Below are 23719 nucleotides of genomic sequence, written 5' to 3'. Positions count from 1 at the left end.
GGCGGAGGCGGGAAGGGAGCGAAACGTTCCCGGCTGAAAGTTTTTGTGCTCGGCCTTGAGGATTAAGCCTGAGCCTCCGGCACGGCTGCTGGCAGATGGGTTTCTGAATGGCATCCAGCCCGCTCTTTGGACCACCAGCTGAGGGGTTTTTGCCCCACTTCCCCCCCCCGGGTGTCCCTGCCTAAAAGTGGCGGCCACCAGAGCCCAAGCAGTAGCCCCACCCCTTCCACTTGAGGCCACGCCCCTGCACCACCCCCTCCCCAAGGCCCCGCTCCTACACTGCCTCATACCCCAAGATCCTTCCTCCCGCTCACTGCTCTCCGTCCCCTCCTCCCCTCACTCACCATTACGGTCTTTACAAAGTGGCAAGGCTGAGCCCTCCCATTTTTTAAAGTCCTGGGGTGTTGTTCCCCCCTGTTCCGGCACCCTGGGGCCCTGCACTTCACACAGCTCTCCTGATTTCAGCTGTTAGTGAGGGAGCCTCACTGCTAGTGCAGACTGGGCAGTTCCTTGCATGAGAGACACTGTCCCAAAGCAGGACTAATGCTTAGAGCTGGTTATCAGTGACTTCAGATCTGTTGGTCTGCAGCAAGACTCTCCATTGAGTCTTAATCAGCTCTGTTATTACACAGGGAAGAACAAAAGGGTCAATGGTGCCTGGAACCCTTAAGAAGAATCCACCCCACCGAGTACACTTGTCGCTACCTGCTCTCAGCCCCACTGAGAATGTTTTGAGGTCACCCCTCACGTGTATCAACCTAGTGGCGCAATTGTTTAGTGCACAGTACTTATAGGGCAGTGCTGAGAGGAGTTATGCTGAGGTGGTGAGTTCAAACCTTACCTGGAGCACTGGTTTCATTAGCCAAGTGGCATCACCCCTCATTTTCCCCTGCGTAATGTAGACTTCCAGCCCTGGGGACACTGAGGAGGAGGAGTCAAAATGCCCCCTTCATTTATTACCTCCTCTCCAGAGCGCAGATGAGAATCTACCATCCTTTCTCCCCCACCAGCCCCTGTGCCAGGATCCCTCAAGCAGAGCCTGGAGTCCTGCCCATCCTTGACCCCTGAGCCTGGAGTGAGAGGAGCAAGGAGCCATTGTTACAGGGCTTTCCCTTCCCCCGCCCACTTCCCTGGCTCTTGTCACGCAGGCAGCAAGCAGCAAAAGACCAGAAGTCGGAAGCGCAGACAAAGGGATGTTTACAAGTTTCCAAGCAGGCAGATTCCGAAGCCCTTCACACCAGTCGGGCTTATCTCTATAGACCGACAGAGTCTGTTCCCCAGTGTCCCCTTTCCCAGCTCTGACACCACAGAGCATTTACCCCACATCCCTACAGACAATTCTTTCCTGGGTGTCTGGCTGCTGAGTCCTGCCCACATGCTAAGGGGTTAGCTGATCACCATATTTGGGGTCGGGAAGGAATTTTCCTCCAGGGCAGGTTGGCAGAGACCCTTGGGGGGTTTCACCTTCCTCTGCAGCATGGGGCATGGGTCACTTGCTGGAGGATTCTCTGACCTTGAAGTCTTTAAACAACGAGTTGAGGACTTCGCTAGCTCAGACATAGGCCAGGGCTTTGTTACAGGAGTGGGTGGGTGAGAATCTGTGGCCTGCGTTGTGCAGGAGGTCGGACTAGACGATCATAATGGTCCCTACTGACCTTAAAGTCGATGAGTCTATGAGCTCTGACACTGCAGAGTGTTTACCCCACATCCCCCTTCCCAGCTGTGACACTGCAAAGCCTTGTCTGTGTCCCTGTTCCCTATTCCCATCCCCCCGTTAGCATGATTCCAATTTCCTCTTCCACTTCCTGTCTGACCCCAGTTTATACAGTAATATTCTCAGCTAGACCTTAACCAGTCATTGTAACTAACCAATTCTAACCTATTGTAACAGAATTCTCTAACCAATTACATCCCACTCCCCTAATTAACTTACACCCAGCAAAATTAATTCTGCAGCAGACAGAAACAATTAGCGACCCAGACAGATTGACAATAGAAAAGTGGGGCCAGAAAGCTAAACCCTACAGAAATGAGGGTTTCACAACCACAACCATTGAGAAGGGATTTCTTGCCAGACCGGATGCTCCCTTAAGATCTGTTTCGTTATCTGGTGTTGATGGGCACTATCGGGACAGGATCGTTTTCCTAACAGCCCAACCCCACCTTAGTTCAGTGTGACGGGTTTGGGAGGTGAGGATGGGACCGTTCGCTTCCCAGCTTATGGCTGCCCCTGCTGCTTAGCCAAAGGCCTTCGCCTACAAACAAGGCTCAGACTCTCCGAGGGAGAGAAGGCCCAGACGCAGGCAGACTGGGATTTTGGGTCTTTCTTTTATAGCCCTGTCACTAGCTAAGTGATAAAAATACACCTGAGTTCTTAAAGTCTAGGCCTGTACAGGCAGCCTGAATATCTCTAGTCTAACAGCCATCGGTCCCTGTGGGAAAATGATCTATTCAGGGTTGTCCCTAGACATTTTGGTGCCCTACACGGCACCCCTGTCCCCCAGCCCGAGCTGGCAGAGTGGAGCAGGCTGGGGCCAGGTCACTCCACTTCCCGCTGCCCGGTAATTGCAGGGCAGGCCCGACCCCACACTCACGGGGCATCGGGAAGTGGAGTGATCCGGCCCCAGCCTGCTGCACTCTGCTCCCAGCCTTGGAAGTTGGGAACGCCCCAGCACTCACCAGTGGCGCGGCTGGGAGCTAGTGGAGCAGAGCAGGCTGGGGCCAGGTCGTTCCACTTCCCACCGCCCAGTGAGTGCCGGGTGCGCCTGATCCTCCTGCCGTCCACCGGGTGTAGCTCAGGGAAGGGGCGGAGTGGGGGGATGGGGTGGAGCAGGGGGGAAGAGGGGGTGGGGGCAGACCAGGGGTGGGGGCTGTGGGAAGAGGTGGAGCAGGGGCAGGGCAGCTTTCCTGGCCGGCTCAGCCAGCCGGGGATCGGGTTCCCGCTGAGCAGCACGCAGCTGCGCAGGGCACCGGGAAATTTGGGGCAATTTGGTGCCTCCACATCCCTTAACCAGGCAGCGTCCCTGTGGTGTGGGCTGTCTGCATAGGCCCTTTCTCAATCTTTCTCACCCTCTTGTCTCCAGTCTCCTGTGTCTCTGCTTTCTAAGCACAGACTCACTCTGGCTGTTCAGAGGAGGGGACGACCATGCCTATGCGTGGCCAGCAGACAGCGACAAAGACCCCCAGCCAGCCTGCTCCCTGCCATGCCAAACACCCACTGAAGGCCACCCACAGACCAGCATGCGGGCGGCTGCTGATGCTCTGTGGCCAACATCAGACGATGGTAGGAAAGCAGGGCCAGCCCCCCCGGTGGGGCCTCTTACTGTTCCCACTCCAGGTGCTCACTTTGGCAGTGGGGCAGGAGATTTTACCTCGAGAGGCTTTTCCCAGCTGGCGAGAAGCAGAGAAACACCCAGGCTCCCAAGGTGCTATGTAGCAAGTACCCTCCAGCACAGGGACAGGCGCACACTTGGAAGAGGGAAACTGCTCCACACGCTAGCCCGGGCAGCCGCCCAGTTTCTTTGGCAAGTCAGGAAGGGCAAAGGCGAGACTGGAAGCACCTGGGGCTCATGCCCCAGCCTTTGTGACACCAACCCACAACTCCTTCCCGGGGCTCTAGCTGAAGCCAGAGCATTGGCCTAAGTGACCAAAAAGAGGTTCCAGCCCTGAAGGGAGCAGGACGTTCAGCCAAAGGTAAAACTGCACAAGCACAAAGGGACTTGAACTCTCAACTGCCTCATTTAAAGTCAGACACCTTATCCATTAGGCCACGTGGTCACACTAGAAAAGGCTCTCCAAGTACTTCTTTAGAGAAGACAGACACTGTGTTTCTCAGACTCAGGTCAGCTACTGAGGGGGGCCGAGACTCTCTGGGCACAAGAAGTTGAGTTCCCAGCAAGATGTGAGACTTAATTCTATGGAGCCAGGTGCAGGGCTTTGGCAGGGAGGCTTAGGTATGGGGGACTGGGGTGCAGCGGATGGACCAGCTGTCTAGGTGCGGAGATTTAGTTGCAATGAGGCACAGGAGGGAGGAGGAATCCCGCTGATGGTCAGTGGCTGTGCAGAAAAAAGGGTGTTGATTCCCCCATCCTAAATGGGCTGGTTGGCTTGACTCTTCTCTCTGCTGCAGAGCATGGTGGGGACTGCAGCTCACCCCTCGTGGGGCAGGAGAGCACAGATGCAAGGTGCTGGGCTCAAATGCACCTGGAGGGCAGCTCCGGTGGGGTGGGGCAGGGCCTGTGGTTTACGTTCTGCGTTGCCTGGTGCTGGGCCATTGCACAATCCCCAGCCACGCCGCACAGCGCACCCCGAGAGGGGGCAGGGGGCCAAGCAGATGATCCAGCATGAGGGGGAGAGGATGTGTGGTTGGGGGAAAAAAGGCCTGTGGCTGCACTGGGGGAGTGCAGAGCAGGGGTGACACCCCAGAAACCTGCAGCAAAGGGATGGACAGGTGGGGTGGGTGGATAGAAATGGCAGTGAGCCTAAACGGGGAGTGGGGGTCAGTGGTCAGAACAGGGAGGGGGCTGGGTGCTAGGACCTCTGGATTCTATTCCTGGCTCTGGGAGCAGAGGTGGGTCTAGAGGTGGGAGCAGGGGGACTGGGAGCATCTTCCTAATTCACAGGGTAGTTCTCTTCCCAGCTCGTGCGAGGGCGGGAAGCGCCACCAGCCCCATTTCCTGGACGGGAGAAGAGAGGCTGAGTGATGTGCCCAAGGACACTCGGGAAGTCTGTGGCAGAGCACAGCATGTTTCTCCCCCTCCCCCGCCGGGGTCTGGCCTGTTAGTGGGTGGTGCAGGGGCGGGGTCTCAGGCGTCGGAGCGGTGGGCGGGCGGGGTCTCCGGAAATTGTGCGGGTGGGGGCATTGGGGCAGTGTGGGGGCGGGGACTCCGGGGGAAATGGGCAGTGTGGCACTGGGGACTTGGGGGAAGAGGCGCTGTGAGGGCAGGGTCTCGGGGCAACGCGGAAGCATGTGGGTGGGGTCTCGGGGGAAGGGGCAATGCAGGGGCAGGGATTAGAGGGAACAGGTGCTGCAGGGGTGGGGTCTAGTGGGAATGTGAGGGCAGGGTCCCAGGTGAATGGGCGGTGCAGGCGCAGGGTCCCAGGGAGAAGGGGCGGGTCCCAGGGGAAGGGGCGGTGCAGGGGCGGGGTCCCAGGGGAAGGGGTGGTGCAGGCATGCGGTACCAGGGGAAGGGGCGGTGCAGGGCGGGGTCTCGAGGAGAAAGGGAAGCTCAAGGGCGGGAACTCGGGGAAGGGGCCATGTGGGGTGGGTCCTTGGGGAAAGGGGTGCAGGGAGGGGTGTATTGGGGGCAATGTGGGAGTGGGGAGTCGGGGAAGGGGCAGAGTGAGGGTGGGGTGCTGGGGAAAAGGGGCAATGCGAGGGTGGTGCCTTGGAGGAAGGGACGGGCGGCAGGACTTCAGGGAAAGGGGCAGGGATTAGGGGAACAGGCGATGTGAGGGGGACCTCGGGTTAGGGGCAGCGTGAGGCAGGACCTCGGGGGTGGGAGCAGGTCTTTGGGGAAAGGGCAGAGTGAGGGGGCAGGAGCAGGGCTTTGGGGGCGGGGCAGGACCTCAGGGAAGGGGGCAGGGGCAGGGCTTTGGGGAAAGGGGTTTGGCAGGGGCAGGGCTTTGGGGAAGGGCACAGCGGGGGCAGGGCTTTGGGGAAGGGTGGACGAGGGGCGGGGCAGGGCTTTGGGCTTTGACCTGCTCTCCAGCTGAGCCACCACTGAAAATTGAAAAACAAAACAGTAGAACCGTACAAGGCTTCAAAGCCCACCAGGCCCAACCCCCCTTCTAACACGGCAAAAAAGCCGCACTTCTCCTGACTAGGTAGGGACGTCCTATGGCCCCACAAGAAGTGGAAGGCCATCGTGTTCGGTCTCAGTAGCACTCGTGGAGCAGGGGGAAATACATGGCTGAGGAAATTCCCCACAGATGGGTCTTGAGCATGACAACCTTGTAGGTAATGACAAGGTCCACTTACGCCACCGGCTGAGCCACTCCTCACAGGCCAGCAACCATTTCTCCCAGTTCGCGTTCCCCACCTCGTCCCCAACCGAATGCTAGAAGGCCCAGCCATCAACCTGCCCACTCTTGCAGCCCTCCTCTTCCTCCCTGACTGATGGGGGGGAGTATTGAGCCTCCCTCCCTTAGGCCCTTCAGCATCCCTGGGGAAAGACAACACTGCCCAAGTGACTTTGGGCCAGTAGGTGAACCAACAGGGCTGCCTGCTAGGCCAGGCTGCAGCCCAGATTCAGGACTCACAGGAAATGGAGCTTGCATCCCTACCTACAGGACTCCAGGCATGGCCAGGCTTCTGGATCAAACATCCTCTTGTGCTCAAGTCACAACAGCTAGCGGGTGAAAGACAGGAATTCATGGCATTGGAGAGAGCAAGATAGAGCCTTGGAAGACCCAGCAGGGTTTGTGGCACAGGAATTGTCCTCAGATCCCACCGAGACTTCAGCTCAGATTGCAGGATTCAAAGTCCCGAGTGCTGCCCTTACACCATGGGACCAATAGGGAACCCCCAGACCTCTGCTGAGCTCTGGTGTGTATGACCCTGTGCGGGCAGCCCTGCATTTGCTCACCAAGTTGTCATGCAGCAGTTTGCTGCAGCTCCCAGAGGCCTTTCTTAATCCAGACTGTGAAAGGCCAGTGGGCATGTGAGGAAGTTTCCCCTTCAGTCCCAGGCAGTACATGGCCCTTCCTAGTGAAAGGTGAATTCCTGGGGGGAAAAAGTGATTCAAATAACATCCTGGAGAGATGCCTTCATCAGTTCTGGGGGAAATATCCAACAGGGAAAAGTTACTTTTCACCTGACCAGGGACTTGAACCCTGGACCCTCAGATTAAAAGTCTGATGCTCTACCAACTGAGCTAGTCAGGCTCATGTTTCAAAGAAGCAAATTCCATGCAGAAGAGAAACTAATCAAGAAAATGAGAGCAGGAAACAATACAGAAAACCTGCTACTCGTGCTCTCTTAGCAGTCCTAGCCCTAGCCTGCTCCTCCATCCGGTGCCCTGAGGCCTTATTCTTTTTTTAGTTAAATAACAAATCCAGGAGAAAACACAGTTATACAAAGCAAAACAAAATCACAAACAGAAATGCCATTGGAAATACAAAAATAAAAAAGGAAAATGCAAACTACATCACTTTATCATGTCTGGGCCATTCCTGTATCGAGAGTACCCGCTAAGGTCCCTGTGTGCTTATGAGAAACCTGGAGGAACTCATACCACAGCCTGAACATGAAACTCAACTGCTCCCAAGTGCCGCAGTAAAACCTTTCCCTGCTGTGACGTTGCACTCCATAGGATTTTATGAATATATGCTAATGAGTGTGAATATGATGTAACTGGAACATGCTTCATGCAAAAGGTCTCTTGTGCAGTATCATTACAAAGCTTATAATCTACTGTGTGTGTTCATCCTATTTGTATGACTCGATCATTCTTGTATCTGAAACTAGAAATATGAACTATAACTCTGTGGTCCTGTTGTAATGATGCAAAGTGAGGGCCATTAATAGTGGTTTGGACTCTTGATGGCTCCCATTAACCAGGACAATTGACTGGAGATGGCTCTGTCCTGCACCATCTGTGAGTCAGGCCAGGAAGAATGAAGGCTTGGGGTCTCACAGGACATGTGACCATGTTACCTGGTACAGGAATCCATCTTAAACCTGGGGCTTTTCCCCAGGAGAGAGACAAAAGATTCCTGCCTTGTACCAAAGCTGTATAAGGGGTGGAACATAACAAAGGTGGCTGCAGTCATGAGACATCCCCTAGCTACCACCTGAGCTGGAACAAGGGCTATACCAGGTGAAAAGGTTGGGCCCAGACAAGTGTAACCCTTCTGCCCCTCTGAGCTGGCAGCAACAAGGGCCGGGTTCAGTATCCAGGGGTTCCGTTTCAATAACACAATGCAAAACTGGCTCAAGCCCCACCCAGTGACCTGGGACAATTACCTACCACCCCGGGCGCCTCTAGGAGGCAATACTTCCCCACTCGCAAGCACAGAGTCCGAGTGTAGCAAAATCCTTTTAATAAAGGAGGGAAACAATGCGGCATCACGTTGGAGAGACACCACAACCAGGACTATACACAAACCATAAGCAAAAAAACCCACCTCCAAGCACATTTGGCACTGTCCTTTCCCCCTTAGAGTCTTAAGTCCAATCACCCCAAAGTCCAACAACCCAAGAGTCTCTGTCTCTGGTCAGTGCCACCCCAGAGTTCAAAAGTTTATCTGCAGAGTTTTACCCCCCCAGCCTGGGTGGAAATGGTGGGGGCACACACAGGGTGTTAAGGGACACCTTACATGGGCCAGGGCCGACTGCCCCGCTTTTCCGTGGAGTTCTGCTGCAGCCTTCACCACGACTGGCTCCACTCCACCAGCTGTGCCGCTCCTCCAGCCAACCCGTGAACCGCATCAGCCGTCCCGCGAACTGCGCCACACTGCTTACTGTTCCACAGGCTGCGGCAACGTGCTGCAGACTGCTCCGCTCTGCCAGCTGCTTAGCGATCGATCTTCAGGCTCCCCCACTCAATGATCTCAGCTCAGTAAGCTTAGCTCTTTTAGTGATTTCAGCTCTTAGTGGTTTCAACTTGTAGTAGAGAAGCACCAGTGCCACCTTGGCCCAACGTGAATTCAGATCAGCAGCCTCCAAATGGACTCCTAAAGGATTCAAAATTAGCTCTGCTCTTTAACAGTGGAGAGAGGAGAATGTGCAATTGGTGTTCCAGGCCCTCAAAAGGGCCCATATCATCAGGAACACACCAGTTCCCAGCCTCTCTCCCTTCACTGGGTTTTGGAACCCATGTCCCTTGTCTAGCAAGTACTATTTAATGTAGGTTGAGTCATTTCTGTCATAAAGCAGTCTCATAGTTCCTCATTCACATAATTAAGGTAACAGCACTTTTTTTTCCTTCCTGCCCCAATAACAAAGAAATTGGGGATGCCACAGTGTGAAAATAACCATCCCATGCTGCTGTGTGTTATGCTAAGTGGAGTGGGTTTACCAATGCAAATGCACATTCCTAAAATTCCTTTGCCCACTCCTCATAATGTACCACCAGATGTCAGGGTAGATCTCATCCTGACTCTGCTTACACAAGAAATAAGTCTAGTCTGCAAAAGAAGCTTATTGGAAGATCTCTGAGGTGAGATTTGATCTGTATTGAGTTTTGTACTGTATTAGGCTTAGACTTGCATGTTTTTGGTTTATTTTGCTCTATGGAGAATACAAACTGCACAGAGAAGGAAAAGTTAATGCCTTGGAAAAGCCTCTGTGTGTTAGATGGGTGGGAGGGTGTCTAAAAACCACTTTCCTCTACTTTCTTTTCTCTGAATTCCTTTAGAAAATCCAAAGCAGGAAACAGAACCATTTCTTTCTCTGAGGCTTGAGCTTTGAGACTTTCAAATTATGAGACTGACATGCTGCCAACTGTGCTAAGAAGGCCCAGTGAAATGTTTAGGCTCAGTACATATAGGATCCTCCTACAGCAGTGACTGGGGCAGGGAAGGAGCCAGGGGTGTGCTGGAAAAAGCAGGGAGATCTGCTGCCCACAGACCTGTCCTGGCGGCTTTCACAGGAGCAAATAAATCAATTATCCCTGCCAGTGAATAATGTACTGGCTAATGGCAGCACAGGGGGGATGTTTCCAAGTTGTACACCCACTGCCACATGTTAAAACTCAACCTCCTTTCCCTATGCATCGGGCAAACAAGCTGGGGAAATTACATGGATAATGTACACCAGTGCTTCAGACAAGGCTTGAACTCATAACCCCAGCAGTAGCCCCCTTTATACCAACCAATTGCACCACTGCAGGTGCTTTTTAGAGCAAGCTGGGAAGCAGGCAGTTATCAGTCTCTGGGGTTCACACCTTTGCCTGGTAATTGAAAGGCTGATGCATCAAACCTAACTCAAGATGCAGCTTTTCAGTGATGAGACTCCCGGACATTTTAACAGGAAGAAAATCTCCTCGATTCTGGTTTAGTCCCATTTGACTCCTGCCCATCTTCTCCCCCCGCCTCCCCGCCCTGCCCCACCCCTTCTCTTTCTTTCCCCACTGGGGCTGTGCAGAGAGGAGCCCCAGTCAGTCTCTGTCACAGAGAGTCTGTATCCCATCAAGGGAGGGAGGGTCGCTCCAAAACACTGATAATGGGGAGGAGGGGTGTCTGTGATTAGGAGGAGAAAGGATGGAGAACTAACAGTGGGGCCCAGAGAGATTCCCCAGATTGGGAGATCCTGCTACCCCCATCAGCCAGCTGTGGGAAGAACAACTTGGGATTGCTTGGGGAAGCCACCTTTAAAAACACAAGTGTAACATGCTAGTTACATTTTAATAAGACCAAAGCCTCCTCAAACCCACGGTCACAATCACTGCAATGATTTTGGCTTGATATTTTACCGGCCACAGACACAAAGTGAGTCAAATTACAGTTTCCGTTCGGAGTCAGTGCACACACAAGAATCCGGAGGCTTTTAATTCCTTAGGTTCTGCCGCCATTTCATTTCTGTCCTGTTCCAAGATTTATTGTTGTGCAAAGCAACGTTAGGCCCTTGGGAGTGTCCCCCCTGGTCCTGCCTGCTGCCCCGGTCAAGTTAAAGAGCCGGAGGACCCTGCCACCACCAGCACCAGCGGGCTAAGGCGGTTTCCTGCCCACCCTCGCTCCATGTGGCACGCCACTCCCGGAAGCGGCTGGCACGTCCCTGCGGCCCCTGGGGTGGGGGGTGGGGTCTCCACGTGCTGCCCCCGCCCCGAGAGCCAACTCTGAGAACTGTGGCAATGGGAGCTTCAGGGGTGGAGTCTGCGGGCAGCCATGCTCAGAGATGCCCCCTGCCCTCCCACTTAGGGGCTGCTGCCAGAAGGGGTGCGGGTTGCTTCGGGAGATGCCCGAGGTAAAGGTTGCACCCTCACCCTCTCCTGCACCCCAACCCAGACCCCACACCTGCACCCAAACTCTCTCCAAGACCCTGCCCCCCACACACCCTGCTGCAGCACAATCCCCTGACTGAGATCAGACCCTGCACCCAAACTCTCTCCTAGAGCCCAATCCCTCTCCCTCCCACACCCAAACTCCCCCCCAGAGCCTTCCACAGCTGTGGGGTGGGGCAGGACTTAGTCCCATTCTGGGAACGACCAAAAATTATACAAACCTGCCTCCCGTGTCCAGCCCAACCTTCTGCTAACGCACCTCAGCCCACACCCGTGCAGGGTTTGAAGCTTCCATTGCTTAACTTCCAGGACACTGAGGATTTCAGCTCCCCTTTGCCCAGAGGGAACCTTCACCCAACTCCCAGCCAAGTTCTTGTCCATGGGATCACTGTAGGGGGGCTGGGTCCCTCGGTGTCTTTTCTCTCTGTGTGACAGGCCAGGGTGCAATAACTGGGGCATCTGAGCACCCAGGACCTTCTGTGGGGCTGCCATTCCCCTTCCCATCTGTGGTCTCATCAGTCATTGACTCCAGCCTTTTTCTATCCATCGTCAGCACCATCCCAAGCCAGCTGCACTCGCCTCAAAAGACAAAGAGTCCTGTGGCACCTTACAGAGTAACAGACATATTGGAGCATAAGCTTTCTTGGGTGAATCCCCACTTTGTCAGATGAATGTCATGGAAATTTCCAGGGGCAGGTATAAATATGCAGGTAAGAATCAGTCTAGAGATAAGGCGGTTAGTTCAATCAGGGAGGATGAGGCCCTCTTCTAGCAGCTGAGGTGCGAACACCAAGGGAGGAGAAATTGCTTTTGTAGTTGGCTAGCCAGGCACAGAATTCCCACTCCATTCATCTGACGAAGTGGGGATTCACCCACAGCTTATGCTCCTGTTGGTCTGTTAGTCTGTACGGGGCCACAGGACTCTGTCGCTTTTTACAGATCCAGACTAACACAGCTACCCCTGTGGTACTCAAAAAGACAGTGTCCCCTGGTGGGTGTAAATCACTGACCTCTCTCCTCTCTGAGCACTGACTGCCCCTCTGTTTCCTTGCCTCTCAGTCTGTGCAGATGGGACCTTTCCCTCCAGTGCTGGAGGATTCGCCCTTCTCATCTACCCTTGTCCCAAGCAGCACAGCGGGTGGGAATCTTACATGTACTGAGGTGACTTAGGAGCAGAAACCGCCCCCGACCTTCCATGCAATTGGCACTTGCCCCTCACTGAGCAGGACTGAAACTCCTGCAGGGAGACTGCTGGGCTACATCCCCTCTGGGCATGAGCAAAGTAGCAGGGTGAAAAGAAGAACCTGGAGATTGAACCCAGGACCTCACACATGGAAAGCATGTGCTCTACCACTGCACTACATCCCCAGCTGGGCTGCTGGTTACACTCAGAGCTGTCCTATTCCCAGAGCATCCAGTGGCCTAAGAGCAGCATGGGGGACACATTCCCTCCTCTGAGGGCCAAACGTGCTGTCCTGGAGGTTGCTGGTTCTTAGGGTCACTGAGAACTGATAGAACTGCACTCATCTGGGATTTAACAAATTGTCTTCCATGGAGCAGGGCCAGATCCAGTGTTTTTGGCACCCCAAGTAGAAAAAGAAATAAAAAAGCTGCAATCAACTGCAGCTCTACCACTGCCGCTTTTGGCCTCAAGTCCTTCCCTCTGAGAGGGACCAATTGCTGCTGAAGCCTCCCCTTTCCGTTGACCACCCCACAGACCTGCTTGCTGTGCTGGTGCCTGGAGCCAGCCCTGCCATGGAGACACTGGGAAGATGGGGGGAATCAGGAAAATACCAGGGATTTGTTTATGTTGTAAGTGAAGAATAATTGAAGCAGTTTTGGTTTAAAGTCACTTTCCCCCTGACTGGGAATTGAACCCAGGCCGTAGCAGTAAAAGTGCCAAAACCTAACCACTAGACCACCAGATGATGATACTGTTCTTCTTCTCACTTATGTGACACTTTTTTAGGCTACTTTCTATCCAATTTCTGAAGCTGCTCCATTGTCCATTCCCTGAGGGGCTAAGAGCAGAAAGTGCAGGAATCCCTGTACCCATGGTCACAACCTGAGACCAACCCAAGCCACTGAAACAAACACAAATGATGCTTCCTCCAGCAGGATCACAGAGCAACACAAAGAAACCCCATCAGGAACAATCCTCCTCTGCCTTCATTTACCCCATTGCAACCCTCTCAGCAGCCGACTCTTGCGGGAAGGACACTGAGCTGATAGGAGCTCTGGCACAGAGACCAAGGGAGGGGTGTTGCACCCCCTCAGTGGGAGCTGATCACATTCTGACTCTGGAGGAGGAGGGAAAAGCGATGGCCACATGATGGGGCCAGTATGTACCACAACATGGTTCTTTTATGTGGGATGACTCTGAACATTGACTGATCTCCACTCCCTTGGATTTGAAGAGATGTTTAGTTGTGCACTTAGGAGGCTGAAGCAATTTTATGGATGGTGACACTACGATTGAAGGGTTATTTAATGTTGTAGAAATTGTTAAAAACACTTAGTTTAAACTGGAACTGCCTGTTATTAAAGGCTGGTTTCCCCACGTCAGTTCCATAAACTCTGCTAGAAACACCCTGGGTTCTCTCCTGCCTCGGTGGGAACTGGAGGGAATCATCCCCTGCTGCCCTTGGCTCCAAGCTGGTTTTTCTAGGGAGGGGACGTGGAATTGATTTGTTTGCTGTTGAGAAGGGAGCCGGACGAGTTCTCAGGGAACGAGAACTCCCAGCATCTTCCCAGCCCAGCCCAGGCTGCTGCCCTGTCCCAGCCTCTGTTCCCCTGGGGGCCCTGCGTGTTTGACTCTAGAGCAGGCCGGGAGCAGCAGCTGAGGCAGAGGACAGCCTGGGCCGGGCAGATAAGAAGGAGTTTAGCAAGCAAAAAAGGTAAAATGGCAGGGGAGTATTACCTTGGACTTGACGGCATTTCTCCATTGGTCTGTCTGCTTTGGGGCAAGCACAATAACACGTCCTGCTGCTTTCGTTATTTCAAATGGCAGCTTAGGATTTTCATTCTCACACACGGTGCACAAAGCAGGACTCAACCTTTGCCGTAAACTAAATGAGCTGCCTACAGATTCTGGCAGCCACAATGAGCATTTGGGTGAGAGCTCAGACCTGCCCCTGTCCCAGAGGGAGACGGGTCATCTGTGTGGGGACTGGACCACTGACCTACCCGCTCCTAACTCCCAAACCTTCAGTAACTCTATTATCAGTGCCTGTGAGTGTTATTTAAACCATAAGAAAAACCACACTGGGCTAGACCAAAGGCCCATCTACCTCTGAATCTTGTCTTCTGACAGTAGCCAAAAGCAGGTGTCCCAACAACCAATCAACAAGGCACCACTGGGAGTTGAACCCAGGATCTCCTGTTTACAAAACAGATGCTTTAGCCAGCTAAGCCATGGTGCCTGTGGGTAATTAAAATACAGTGTCTGCCCACACCTGACTCCCTACCATCGCCACCAGGGCCTGACAAGCTTTGCTTGTGTTTGGATTCTGCAAAGCAGAGAAGCAGGTGACGTTTTCCTTGCAAGCTGTATGTGAGTGAATCTTTGGCCAGGTCTGCACTACAAAGTTGTTTCAGCAGAATTATATTGCTCAGGTGTGTGAAAAACACACAACGCTCTCTCGGTCGGTAGCTTGTGGCTGGTGTACACACTGCAATGCCATGTCTGGTGACAAAACTGCCCTGTTTTGCTGACAAAATAAAACGACTTCGATGAGAGGCCTAGAGCTTTTTGCAGCAAACTTAAAGTAACAGAGTAGACGCTGCTGTTCATTATACCACCATAAATGGCCTTCCCCAGTATCCCACAATGCCCGCCGTGAACTCACCTGCCCTGCACTCCTGCTACAGAGCGATGGGCCCCTCCCCTTTCATCGCTCTTGGAAGTTCTGACAGCTGAGTCTGCTGCTCTGCTCCGGCAGCCAGGAGCAAATCACTGCTGTGGATGCTGCTCTCTCCCACCCTGCGAACACAGAGCAGGGTGGTGGGAACTTCCTTACAAAGCGGGGAGGGGCATCGGCATCTGAAAGTGACACCCCCATGACACCCCTTCCCTCAAGGAGGCTCTTACCGTCTAAATAGGGACGTCTGTTTTCTAGTAAAATCACTAAAAGGGAAGGAGAAAACTCAAAAGAGGTTCCTCCTGGCGCTCACATCCGTGAACCCGAATACTCTCTCAGTCCTCAAAGAGAGACCTGGAGAAGGAGACTTGCTGAAGCAAAGCCACAGGGGTCTCTGAGGTTTCCCTGGCCCCTCACACCTGTCCTGCCTGGCTGATGTCAGCATCTCTCTGTGAGGTCACCTCCTCCCTACCACCTTTGACCAATAGTCTGAGGTCCTGCAAAAGGCCTTTGTGATGTCACTGCCACACCCCTCCCTTGCTGTGCCAATGTCCTGCCCCTGGCCAGGCACTTTGGAGGTTTGAGCTACTCCCTGTGGATCACCCCACTCAAGAAGCGTTCGTTCTAGGAAGCAAGCCAGCTAGACAGGAAAACATCAGATGCTGCTCCCAATACTACACTCAGTTTTTTCAGAAATTAGTCGACTTTATGGCCAGAAGAGACCATTAGAGCATCTAATCTGACCCCCTGCATATCACAGGCCTCCTGTATGACACAAGAGCTACTTTTGGGGCAAACACATCCCAGAAAGGCATCTAGTCTTCATTAAATGATATCAAGAGATGGTGAATCCACCTCTTTCCTTGGTAGCTTGTTCCTGTGGTGAAACATCCTCGCTGTTGAATTTTTGTGTCTTGGTTGTAATATGAATTTTTCTCTTTTCACCTTCCAGCCATTGGGTCTTGTTATGTCTTTCTCCTGCTAAATTCAGGAGCCCTTTAATAGCCAATCTTTTCTCTCCATTAAGGCCCTTCAACACTTCAATGAAGTCACCTTTCAATCTTCTTTTGATATGCTAAACAGGTTGAGGTCTTTCAATAGCTCTCTAGAAGACATTTTTCTCCAGCCCTCAGAACATTTGGTGGCTCTTTGCTGCCCCAGCTCCAGTTTCACAACATCTTTTTCAAATGAGGACACCAAAACTGGAGGCAGTATTCCAGTATCAGTCTCACTGATGGCGTGTCACCTCCTGTGACGTTATTGACATAATCTGTAACTGTATAGATCACCGTTGCAACCACTGTTCTATATTTGCAGCCAATATTATAGAAAGGTTGTCGTGTAAGGGGTCTATGGAGAGGTTCTGATTGGCTGATTATAATGATGCTATCTCTAGATGTGTATCATTTTTGTAGTTGACGTTATGAATATTGGCTCTATGCTGCCTGTATTTCAAACTTGTGCTCTGCTTCTGGGGAACACCCCAGCCATACAAGTTGGTGTCAGTTCTGCCTAGCCTGCTTGATGGCCCTTTAAGGACCATCAGCTACACAATTGACCCATTGAGAGAAGGCAAATACCGCTGGAGGGACTTTGCTACAAACTGAAGCTCTACAAAGGACTGAATGACCCATCCCAGCTATGGATGTACTCCAGAGACTTGATTTGGACCTGCAGATTTTGCTGAAGCTGTGCAGCTCTGTTCATGATGGCCAAGAGATGGCGGGGAATTGTTGCCTTCTGTAGCTTCCACGGGAGCCCAGCACAGACAATCTGGAGAAAGTGTTGGAAGCTGTGAGGCTCTGTTCACGATGACCGAGAAATGGCGCGAAATGATTAGAAGAAAATGTAGATAGAAAGAGGAGAGGACATTTGAAGTGGATTCAACATACCAGAGACAGTTGGTGCACTGTGCTGCACCATATGCTGGCAACATGGCGTCTGCCGTAGCTTTCACGGAGGGAGGAGTGAGTGACGGCACACACCCAGAAACACCTGTGAGAATATTTTTGCCCCATCATGTACTGGGAGCTTAACCCACAATTCCAATGGGTGGCAGAGACTGCGGGAACTGTGGGATAGCTACCACAGTGCAATGCTCTGCCACTCGATGCAGCCTTGGTACTGTGGATGCACTCCCCCGAATTCACATGCTTTAGTGGGGACACATAACATTGAATGTATGAACTCGATTCAGGAAATTCGAATAAAATAACTTTGGGGCACTTCGGCGGCGGGTCCCGGAGCGGAAGGACCCCCCCGCTGCCGAATTGCTGCCAAAGTGGAAGAATCTCCGGGGGCCCGGGTCCCACTAGAGTTTTCCGGGGCCCCCAGAGTTAGTGAAGGACCCCACTCCAGGAAGCCCAAAAAACTCTTGTGGGGGCCCCTGCTGGGCCCGAGGCAAATTGCTCCACTTACCCTCCCCCCTGGGTGGCCCTGATGGGACCTGGAGCTACTGTTATTTCAGGACTCCTGTGAGACCCTCAGCTGGTTGGTTTGCACTCTGCTCTTATTGCTTCTCTCTCAGGACTCTCTCTCCTCCCCTAGGCATTTAACCCAGCCCTTGCTGCTGCCAACGCCAACTGGCAGAACGGCCTATAAGTCCCCTGCCTGAGGGGAGGCCAATGCATGTGGTTGGCCATAAGCAATATGATATTTTCTGCCTTATTTTCTAGCCCTTTCTTAATGATCACCAAGATTCTCTTTGCTTTTTTGACCGTCGTTGCACACTGAGTTTTCAGAGAACTATCCCCAGTGACTCCAAGATCTCTCTTGAGTGGCAACAGCTATTTTTGGCCTCGACATTTTATATGTATAATTGGGATTATGTTTTCCAATGTTCATCAGTTTGCATTTATCAACAAATCTACCATTTTGTTGCCCTTTCACCCAGTTTTGTGAGCTCTTTTTGTAACTCTTTGCAGGCTGCTTTGGACTTAAATTTCCTGAGTAGTTTTGGATCATCTGCAAATTTAGCCACCTCGCTGTTTGCCCCTTTTTCCAGATCATTTATGAATATGTTGAATAGCACTTGTCCCAGACCCCCTGGGGGGCACCACTATTGACCTCTCTGCATTTTGAAACCTGACCATTTATTCCTACCTTGTAACTAGTTATTTATCCATGAGACAACCTTCCCTCTCATCCCATGAGAGTGTAATAGAGCAGAATAGGGCTTCCTTGGGAGGGGGAGTGAATTGAGAATATATCAGGGGGTTGTGCACATTTACTGCCCTGGTGAAAAAGTGTGTCTGATACTCAGTCTTTGCTGCTCCTGCCGGCTGTGACTGCTGAGGACATTTTCCTTCTGTGCTCCAGGGTCTCTCTTCTGCCAGATTCTCAGCAAGTCAGGCCCCCTGCAGACTATGGCAGAGCAGTTTGGTAATAGGCTGCAGGACTCAGCATGTAAGAATGTAGCTGCTGTAGTACCTTGACTGTCCATGGGCCAAATCCTGCAGCCCTGGCAGCCCAGGATAACCTCCCACTGCTGGTGATGGGAATTGAGCCTTTGTAACTAGCTGCTGGTACCTGCGGTCTCAGCTACAGATTAAACTGTTGGCAAACACAGCTTCAGCCAAAGCAGTGAAGGATGTAAGTGAAAGAGCAAAGCTGGCCATCCGGGGAGCTGCTGCAGTCCCATCACCACAGCTGGAAGGGAGAAGAGGAAAAACTCCTTAAAGTGCTGGGAGCAGCCCTGAGAAAAGGAAGTTTGTCAGTGAGATCAGTAGCAATAACTGTGAAATGACGGAGTGCTTTCTCCTCTGTGCCGACATGGTTGAATTGTGTTACTTTACTGTGAGATAAAGCTTTAAAATATCCTGCTCTAATTTCAGGATGTGTCTGTAACCATAATCAGTCTCTGTGGGAAGTGGCCTCTAGATAGTGATCTTTGGGAAGAGCTGGATGAAGAGCCTTCCTACTCACCAGGAGATCCTGGCTTGGCCAGCCAGTTCTTCCTTGCTGAACCTGGCTTGTCTGTCAGGCTCCTTTCTTTTATTTTATTTCTTCTCATGAAAAGAAAAGACCTTACTGCACAATCCTTGTAAGTGCTTGTTCAAGACACAGAGACCCTTCCTTGCAGCTAAGTCTTAGAAAGTGTTAAGTGGTAAATCTGGAGCTGATGGAAAGGTTACCATGACTCAAAGCTGAGCTGAAGTTGCTGTGACTGAAACACAGAGCACTAATCAGTATCTGATCACAGCAGCTGGTGGGAGAAGCACATGTTAGAAGCCCTTTGTCAGCTCAGCTGTGGCTTTCTGTGCACTGATCCAGCCTGCTCAAGGTCTGCAAGTCTTGATGGAAATGAGCAACATTTTTACTTTGGAATTTGAAGGTTTAGTCTTGGACCATCAAGTGGAGTGGTTGCAAATGTCTTCTTGGGGAAGGCACCATGGCTTAGTAGGCTAAAGCACCTGTCTAGTAAACAGGAGATCCTGGGTTCAACTCCCAGTGGTGCCTTATTCTATAGCTTTTGTCTCCTCTGCTCACATTTTCCTGTGTCTTCCTAGGAAACAGAAGAGACCTCCCTTGACAATCCAAGTAATTGCTTGTGAAGAAAAAGGCTTCTTTCCAGCAGAGCGTTGGAGAGAATCAAATCCTCAGTCTGGTGTTGATGAAAAGGCTATTGGCATTGGCAAGGAGGTTGCTCCGGCTGCAATTTGCTGTGACAGGAGAGCCTGTGTCATGCGCCCATGCAATTCACTGGGGATATCTGTGCACAGAGCCCCTTCTAGAGGGTTCTCTGCAGGGCTTGCAGGAAATGGAGAGTGACAGTCCTTTCACCTTTCATGTTATTGTTGATGAAAAATGGAGCAGTTCGGGGAGAAGTCCCAGAGCGTGGCACCATGGCAGAGCTTGCCAAGAGAGCTGCTGGATAAAGAGCAGATTCAGGATCCAGCATCTAGTGCTGCCTTGCTGAACGTGCCTCCTCTTGTCCCCTTTGGTCAATCTTTTTTGTTAATGGAGAAGCCCGACTCTGGCTAGCCATACAAATGCTTGCAAAAGAAACAGGTCTTTTTGCTGACAACTGTCAAAAGGAGGCTTTGGATAAACATGGAAACAAGGTCAAGGTCACTGTAACTCATCTTGCATGTGCAGCTGTTGAAGCTACAAGGCAGAGCACTAAGCACAGTATTACCACGGCTGGTCACAGCAGGGTCTCTGTGTGGTGGGATCCGTGGGGTACAATCCCAAACTGTGGAACTGCTCTGTCCTCTTCTCTCTCCAGCCTGGGCTGAGTCTTACAATGCTGCACTAGTGACAAGCAGCAAAACCCCCTCCATGTGCTGTGATCACTCAGCCAACAACATGCAGCAATGCACCCAACTAAGTTGCATGAATGCTCTATAAGCCACTCCTCAATTATACATAGAGAGACACCAGCATATCTCCCAGCCCTCAGCCTTGCACCTCAGACATGTACCATCTTACACTGCTCAAAATCTCTTGAAAAGTGCAAGCTCATTAATTAATTCACCACTTCCTCAAAAGAAAGTGAACATGCACCAGCCTTTTAATCTGAGCAGCTTTCCCAAGCACTTTGGACAATTTCACAAGTATAAAACATTAAAATAAGTTTATTAACTACCGAAAGATAGATTGTAAGTGATTATAAGTGTTAGGCAGAGAGGTCAAAGTTGGTTACGTAAATGAAAATAGAATCTTAGTGTGACATTCTAGACCTTTGGGGAGCGGCTGTAACCCCATATTCCTCATTTTCATATAATCGTGATCTTACATATAGAGCATGACTTGTAAGGTATCGGGGAAAGGATATGATCTGCTGAAAGTCATTTCTCTACCCATAGACGTATACCATTCATGCATATGAAGTTATAAGAATTGTGTAGTATGGTTGTCACTATGCTGTAAGCAGTGATGAGCTGCCAAAATATTAACAACCGGTTCCCTCCTTCTCACCTCATGAGGGGGTCGTGCCCCCCCAGGAGGTCATGCCCCATCCAACCCCCCATGTTTTTGACACCCCACCCAGGACCCCTGACCCATCCCCCCCTTTGCCTGTCCCCTGACTGCCCTTTGCAGCCCCATCCAACCCCTCCTCTCATTCTTGATGGCCCCGGGACCCCTGCCCCATCCAACCACCCCTTCTCCCTGTCCCTGAGTGCCCCAAGCACCTCATCCAACCCCTGCTCCTTCCTGATTGCCCCGGGATCCTTGCCCCTTCAATCCCCTGTTCCCTGCCCTCTGACCGCCCTGACCCCTATCCACCCCTCCACAACCAACCAAATACCCTCCCTGCTCCCTGCCCCTGCCCCCTTACCACACTGCCTGGGGCCGGGACCGGGTCCACTCCCGGGGGACCTCAACCGCCCTGCGGGGTCCGACTCCCCGGGCCGGGCCGGCACCGGGGCCAGAGCTGCTCAGCCAGCACCGGGGCCCGAGGCCCAACTCCCCAGGCCGGGCCCGAGCTGGGGGTGCTTGGCTGGGACCGGGCTGGGGCACTCGGCCAGGGCCAGAGGGAGCTATTCCACCCCCGTGCCCAGCTTACCTGCCTGCTGCTTTTTTCTGGCTTCCTATGAACATTTGATTCGCAGGAAGCAGAAGAGAAGGAGGGCAAAGCACTCAGGGAAGAGGGGGAGGTGAGCTGGGGCCAGGCAGACAGCTGTATGAGCCTTTGTTAAATTTAAAAGCTTTTTAGAGCCGGTTGTCCTGGAACCACCGCTTCTAAAAAGGCTTCTAAACTTAACAACCGGTTCTTGTGAATGGGTGTGAACTGGCTGGAGCTCACCACTGGCTGTAAATTGGGGAAATCAGCCATCACCTGCATGAGGCCACACAAGGGGAATTGCTCAACCTTGCTTGGAAAGACACATGGTGCTGGGCCCCCCATCCAACTGAAGTCTTCAGTGTCACAGTGACCCAAGGTGTGTGCACAGAATGGGGACGGTGTATGTGTGGGTGGGTGGATGGATGGATGAATTGATTTCTGCATGTGTTTGTGTGGTTTTCTGCAAGGGTTTTGTGTGTGTGTGGGGGGGTGTTATTACAGCTCTGGGGGTTGTGTTTGTGGCTGTGCAAATGTGTGTGTGTTCATGTGGCTGGATTTGTGCATGTATTTGCATCTGTTAGTAGCTGTGTTGATGTTGGCTGGATTTATGTGGGTGTTTGTGTATGTTTGCAATTGTGTGTGTGTGTGTATGTGTGTGCGAATGGTCAGCTGCCCTCTGCCGGTGCAACAACCGTTTCTCTATATGTCACAGCCCCCATACCGTTGACCCCGGTGGTGATTTCCCCATCTTACAAGGGCTGGCCGGCCTGACCCTTCTCCCCTCTGCGGAGTGTGGCGGGGGCTGCAGCTCACCTCCTATGGGGCAGGAGGGCCCAGGTGCGGGGCACTGGGCTCCGATGCACCTGGAGAGCAGCTCAGGTGAGGCGGGCAGGGCATGTGGTGTCCGTTCTGCGTTGCCTGGTGCTGGGCCATTGCACAATCCCCAGCCACGCCGCACAGCGCACCCCGAGAGTGGGCAGGGGGCCAAGCAGATGATCCAGCATGAGGGGGAGAGGATGTGTGGTTGGGGGGAGGAAAAGCCTTGGGCTGCACTGGGGGAGTGCAGAGCAAGGGTGACACCCCAGAAACCTGCAGCAAAGGGATGGACAGGTGGGGTGGGTGGATAGAAGAGGCAGCGGGACTAAAATCTAAAAGGGGAGTGTGGGGTCTAGTGGTCAGAGCGGGGGAGGGGGGTTGGTGGTCAGAATTCCTGGGTTCTATCTCCAGCCCTGGGAGGGGAGTGGGGTCCAGGGGTTAGCGTGTGTCGGGGGAGCCAGGACTCCTGGGTTCTCTCCCTGGCTCTGACTCTCTCTTGTGCAATCTCTCAGCAGTTACTCAACTCACCAGCGTGTGGGAGTGAGGGGCTGGGGCCGGGTTGCGACACGGCCCAGTGGCCCATACTGCCCCTTTGTTACCCAACCGGGAGCGGGGCGGGGGATGGCCTGGGAGACCTGCTAAGAAAGGCGCTGGTGGGTTTGTGTGTGTGTCACGCTGCCCCCGGCTGGATAGACCCCTCTAAGTCAGAACCAGTCTCAGCCCGGGTCAGACCCTGGGAACCCAGCCCCCTCTGTCGCCACGGCTACGTCTATTGGTCTCCTGGAAAGGTCCATTCTCATCAGTAGCTGTCCAGTGACAGTGAGTTCCACAGGCCTCAGCACATGCTGTGTGGGGCAGGAGGTCTTTGTGTTGGGAGGAGTGGGAGTGAACTGTGTGCGGTTGTGTCTCTGAGCACGATTCCGAATAGTCTGGTGTGTGGGGGTGATTGTGAGTGTGGCTGGGGGTGTGATTGTTTCTCTCTTTGGGGGCTGGGCTAGCATGCCCCTCTGGGTGTGTTGTGTGTGAGTGTTCTTGGGATTGTGTGAGTCCCTTTGTGCGTCAATGTGTGTGTGTGTGTCACTTGCTGCAGGATAAAAAATCCTGCAAAGCCACCACACGTGCACACACACACACACACACAGAGCGGGGCTCAGCCCCACCAGCAGGGGGCAGCAGGGACACACACGTCTCTCCTGGGCCAGCTTGGACAATTTCCCATCACGACCCGGCACAGTGCTGGTGCCCCCACACGGGGGTGGGCAGCGACCGGGCCGGGCGGGGGGGTTAGATGTGCTGCATTCAGAAGGAAGCACTTTGGGAAAATCAGTCACGGCCCTTCGCAGAGCTGAGACAGGACCCAGTGACCCCTGCACCACCCTGGGAGGGGAGTGGGGTCGAGTGTTCAGAGCAGGAGGGGGCTGGGCACCCAGACCCCTGGGTTCTATCCGTGGCCCAGGGAGTGGAGGGGGTCTAGAGCAGGAGGGAGCCAGGACTCCTGGGTTCCATAGGGGAGACTGTTTTTTCCTGGGCTCCCCTCCCTAGAGATCCCAGCCCAGCCCCCTAGTGGAGAGTGAGTGGGAGCCGGGGAAGTT

The 23719-nt window shown here is 52.9% G+C and overlaps 3 non-coding genes across 3 annotated transcripts; 1 reads left to right on the top strand and 2 right to left on the bottom strand.

Moving 5' to 3' along the window:
• Positions 1 to 6812: 6812 nt before the first annotated feature.
• TRNAK-UUU lies at positions 6813 to 6885 on the bottom strand. The gene has a single exon. It is a non-coding gene; the product is annotated as a tRNA-Lys (tRNA).
• Positions 6886 to 14291: 7406 nt separating this feature from the next.
• TRNAT-UGU lies at positions 14292 to 14365 on the bottom strand. Its single transcript has one exon. It is a non-coding gene; the product is annotated as a tRNA-Thr (tRNA).
• A 4822-nt stretch (positions 14366 to 19187) lies between these two features.
• On the top strand, positions 19188 to 19261 carry TRNAT-AGU. The gene has a single exon. It is a non-coding gene; the product is annotated as a tRNA-Thr (tRNA).
• The last annotated feature ends 4458 nt before the right edge of the window (positions 19262 to 23719 follow it).

The sequence above is a fragment of the Mauremys reevesii genome, linkage group 12, assembly GCF_016161935.1.
Source record: "Mauremys reevesii isolate NIE-2019 linkage group 12, ASM1616193v1, whole genome shotgun sequence".
Taxonomy (NCBI): domain Eukaryota; kingdom Metazoa; phylum Chordata; order Testudines; family Geoemydidae; genus Mauremys; species Mauremys reevesii.
This window is presented reverse-complemented; position numbering and strand designations above follow the sequence as displayed.